At 35.7% G+C, this 5,474-nt stretch overlaps 1 pseudogene; it reads right to left on the reverse strand.

Moving 5' to 3' along the window:
- Window positions 1-2,094: 2,094 nt before the first annotated feature.
- LOC129322425 (protein RICE SALT SENSITIVE 3-like) lies at window positions 2,095-4,315 on the reverse strand (annotated as a pseudogene).
- Between the last annotated feature and the right edge of the window lie 1,159 nt (window positions 4,316-5,474).

Genomic DNA, 5,474 nt, shown 5'->3' on the forward strand with positions numbered 1-5,474 from the left:
TCAAAAAAAAAGTTGGCTTTTAGTATGATCTAATTTTTAAATTTTTTTAATATTATGTTTAAACCTTCTAGTTTTTTTTAATCACTCCAATTTCTAGTTCATTTTTGATTTTCGGCTTAATAGGGCTCAACTCTCTTTTCCAATCCAGCTCAATTATGTATGTAAACAGTTTTTTGATCCAAATCGAGCCATTAACAACTCTGGTCAACGGTCCAACTGTTTAGCTTTTCTGTGTTTTAAATTATTAATTGTAGGACACTTTCAACTATTTCACGCGCGTATTAAAAAAAGTTAGTTTTGTTAATCATATCATAAAAAATGTTATATATACTTTCATTTTTATCTTTCACTTTAAATAATGATATACAACTATTAAATACATTCACATTAATCAAGAAAGAATAAAATTAAAAAAAATATTTTAATTATTACCATGTTTCCTACATTTTGGATCAACTATTATTTTTAAAAGATGTTCTACAAATAGAACCAAATGGAGTATTTTTTCAAGTTTACACTTTTACATTTTCAATGAGTAGAGAGAGTAAATTACAGGAGAGAGAAAATATTTTGAGCATAGATAATGCATTTAATAAGAGTAAGTTAGAAATTTTATTTTCTTTTTTAAACAATATCAATAATTGATTTTCCTCTAATTGATTTTGGTAAAATAGTTTAAAAGTGACTTATAAATACAATTGAAAGGAATATTACTAATTGTGTGATTGTTTTCCTATTGTGTTAATTTGTTGTTCGTCTCTTTATTCCATAACCTGGGACAAATGGTGCATCTCTCCTATCTTTAGAAGTTGTATCTAACTTGAGAGGTTTGACGAAGATGACATGCTCTAAAAATCTCCCACAAGTGGCCTCTTCTTAACTTTTGGTTCGAAGTTCTCCTCCTGGCTATAATTAACTGCTACTTCACTTACCTTGCATTAATTAGGATAATGAATGTCAAATCTCATATTTTAGAAATAAGTATCTTTAAAAATGTATATCCTCAATGTTAATCAGTAACTTAATTCAACTTTAATAATCAACTAGTTTAGTTTCCTTTTCTACAATAAAAAGTTTAATATGATTACCATCCCTATCAAAAATATTAATCAGTAACTCATATTCGAATTTATTGCTTTAAAAATATAAGTAAAAAGCACATTCAAATCGCCGGAAAAAGAGGGGAAAAAAACCGACGTCAAATTTACAACTAAAATTAATATATTTGATCTTTGATATAAAAAATAATAGTTGAAGTTTATCTTTTCAATTATTATTTATTAAAGTGACACCGTATTGATATGTTATCCTTAAAATAAATCAATTAATGGCTGTATTCTGTGAAATATTATAATACTCTTGATACAAATATACGAAAAGACTACTCCAATTAAGCGCAAAACTATATTGGAGTTCTTTCTTTTTTATTTTTTTGGTGATAGAACAGAAGCATTATTTGGAGTCATCTTCTGAACAAGGATTTGCCAGTCTAGTCCAATCATGCAAGCAGCAATAGTGAAATAGACCGATCTCTCGCGTGTGTGTGTGTGTGTCGATTATCTCTGTCACCTGACCCAAGGTAATGGTTTATTACATGTTTTTATTCTCTATCCTTATTCATGATCTTGTACGTTTCACTCATACTATACAGAATCGATCATCGTTGTGAGCACTTCTTGTAATTTGTTTCAGACCATTAACTATGTTCGATTTTTTTTTTTCGCCAAACTATATTCGATTTCATTATTGTGTACTATATAATATGATTAAAAGTCTTTACTAGTTACACCGGCCGCTTTAATTAATTGGTAAAGGGTTGGTTCAGTTTAATCAAAAATTTCAAGTTCAAACCCTTGAATAATTCTCGATGGAGGGTATACCTTAAAGAGGTGACTACAAGTTATCAATTAGGTTAGTTGAGATAAAAACTCGTGAGATACAGTACTTAACACAAAAAAAAAAAAGTATTTTCCAGTTCAAAGGACTACCTTTCCCTTAATTAAGTTGCACAAGTTCATGGATTTTAGAACCACGGTTTACTACATTTTGTTGCTTCACACACACCCACACACACTTATCTCTCTCACACTCCCATAAACCTGATCAGCTCCGGATGTGCATGCATGCATTAAATTGGAAGTCCTTGGCTTGCCATATATTAAAGCTTTAAAGAAAAGACAAGCCCTTATAATAAATAATAACACTGAACCTAACAAACTCACTACAACAGTGTTAGGACTTGGGACTGATCATCTTCATTTTTCCCACCTGAAACTAGTCTAGAAACATATGCATATGTGGTGCTAATTAATGCCCTCTATGGGTTTTATTACTACTACTATTATTGATATTATACTCAAAACCCATGATTGGCTTCATTAGTCAAATTCTGATCTTGGAAATGCTGGTGGTGTTGGTGGTGGTATCCTTCTGGTATGGAGCTACTGCTCTCACCCACATCAAGCTCTGGTCTATATACCTCCTGATCATCAATCTCTTCTTTTGCTGCTTTCTGCATTCCCAGAAACTCTAAGGGCCTTTTGTGATGATGGGATGGCACAAGATGATGATGATGATGATGATTGGACTGATTGGCTGTGTTTGCGTTGGCGGTACGACTGAGGGAAGCTTAGAGAGAAGTGCCTCAAGGCTGCTCATTGATGGAGTGATTTTCAGGGGCTGCTGGTTGAAGTGATCATATAACTCAGGTGGTGGGGGTGCGAGTGTACTGCTTGGAAATATTGCCATTGCTCGGGGATTGATCCGTACCCTTCCACCTTGTAAGGGTATGCGGAAGATGATGGATGTGGCAACAACACGCCTGGGATGCTCTCGATGTAGCTGAACTTTTTCCTCAGAAGACCACGTAGCTCAAGTCTTCAATAACCTTCAGTCCCAGACAAAACGAAATGGACATGACATGATGAGTTATGAGTTAGTAATATACAATACTTTAGCACTATACAATACCTTGTGAACGGCTCCCAATTGAACAACACCTTCTCTTACGGCTATGAGGGCTATGGTCTGCAAGACATAATACGATTGAATTTTAATTAATTCATGAAAGGAGTCTTTTAGTTAAAAGTTAAGGACGATAGGTTATGCATACGAATGTCAAGAGGCTACATGTACTTTATACCAGACTGGAACTGGGCTTCCCAAGTCCTTGGGTGCTGTAAAGAACATAAATAATGAGGATACCAGACAGTTTTTTTCCCCCCTTTTATTTTCTTTGTGGAAGAAAGTGTAAGCATGAAATCATGCATTATATATAGGAAAACACGGCGGATTTAGTTCGCATGAAGCCAATTAAACATGAAATCACAAGCTTATGAGCTTATCAGCAAGCATATCGACACTTGATATCAGCAGTTTGTGTTATAATAAATCATGATCATGAGCAAGATGGGATTTTTCTAACCGAGTCTGCTGAATTGTGCCACGCTGACAAGAAGTTGATTTCTTGTTCATTTGGTTCTTTATATATCCATTTGTGACTGTGATCTGCAGCAACTTTTCCTATCAACCTGACCCATAGATTTTAATTAGCCTCTCTCTGCTTCAAAATCTCATAAAGTTAAATAGTTATATAGCCTGTTCTAGATATCATTTATATTGTTCCGAGGATTAATCTACTGAAGATTGGTGATACGTACCCTTCTCCATAGTTATAGATCTCATGTGACATCTTGAAGAAAAGCTCTGGTTGCAGTCCTTGGTAGTGCTGGAATTCACAGTTCCCGTAGACAGATGAACCAGGGCATTCACCGGAGGTGATTTCAGGCGCTGATGAAGAAGCAAAATTGCAGAAAACCATCTTCCCAGACCAATATCCTTCATTGGTGTGTTCAAAGTGTTGAGCTTAATCAATGCAATCTTATGCTTGACAAAAGTAAAACATAACGCAACGACGAAGCCAACGAAGGAAACAATACCAGTTCCTTCTGTTTCCTCTTGATCTATCATAAGCCACTTGACCTTCCACCTATCAACAAGGTATAAGAACTGAACATCATAACACACAAACACACACACACAAGCCAACTAACTATATAGGAAAATGCATTCATAGGATACGTATCATTAATTAGGCCATGAGAATGTTGAATTGTGTGGCTGAAGTGAAAAGAAACTGATACGTATCATTAATTAGGCCATGAGAATGTTTGAATTGTGTGGCTGAAGTGAAAAGAAACTGTTTCTATGATCTTTTCTCAAGAATTGATTCAATGGTGTGTGGTTTGTATCCTCTTCTCACTTGGGTGGTGGGTAGTTTCTGGGCAAGATCCTCCAGAAGACCGCATAAACCCATTGGGAATTTTCATGAATGCACAAGCTTCTGAGTGTGTTGTTGAAGGAGATGGGTAACAGGGGACGCAAGTGGACTGAGATGTTCTTCCATGAAATCTCTCACAATAACCAATTATACGGACTAATGTCTGATCTCTTTCTCTCCACTTTCACCCTTAATTACCTATAGCTATCTTTAATAGTGGGGAAACCGGCAACGTCCTATCCTCCTTTATATAAGCCCACCAACAAGGGACAAGGAAACTCACATTTATACCCCCCTCTCTCTCTCTCTTACACGCACACACACACCCCCCGTTTGGGTGGGGTGAAATTAATGAGTCATATAATTTTTTATTCACCCAAAATATTTTCTGAAGGCCCCACCCCTTTTTCTTCCCCGTTCCCCAAGTCTCATTTTCAATGTCTTCCTCTAGAAGACTACCGATCCTCACCCAAATTCATGAACCGTCTATCACCAGCAAAGGCCAACCGTAATAAAATAGGTCTCTCTGTGTGTGTGTGTGTTATGTGCTTGCACAACATAATGACTCATGAGGTATTTAACCCCATTTCTTTGGTGACTCGTATCTTTCTCTGAACCCCAATGCCAGCAATATTTGTGTGTGTGTGTTTTCATGGCTTACCGGTCTATTCCCTGACACTTGTAGATATTAGTGCTCATGATTCCAGTCCCAGGAAAACTTCCTAAACCACTGTCATTTATTCAACTCAACTAGAACCTCACAGGCCATAAAATTTTGGCAGAGCATGTTTATCTTACATTCCAACTTTTATTTATTTATTTTTTTCTTCCTGGGTTTAACTCTTCATAAAATTGTGGTCTTCAGTCGTCTGCAAATAGGTAACAAGATATATATGGGGCCAACTACTGCCAAGGTATCCGTAGATGAAAGCGAAATATCAACCTTCAAATAACTGTAATATACCAGTTTCTCAGTAGCTAGCATGTAATTAATAATGCAGCAATAACATTACTAAATCAGCCAAAGAAACCAAGGCGTACTTTGCATTACTGTGACACTGTAAATTATCATGCTGCTAAACAAACAGAGTGTTGGGGTTTTGATACGATTTATTATTTTAATTTGGTTATCACATAGTGGAATTCGTGATGCCACAGCAAACAATCTCATGTCTCATATATACCACCATGTTTA

The sequence above is a fragment of the Prosopis cineraria genome, unplaced genomic scaffold (genome assembly GCF_029017545.1).
Source record: "Prosopis cineraria cultivar Desert tree isolate PC_DT_omini unplaced genomic scaffold, ASM2901754v1 PC10, whole genome shotgun sequence".
Classification (NCBI taxonomy): domain Eukaryota; kingdom Viridiplantae; phylum Streptophyta; class Magnoliopsida; order Fabales; family Fabaceae; genus Prosopis; species Prosopis cineraria.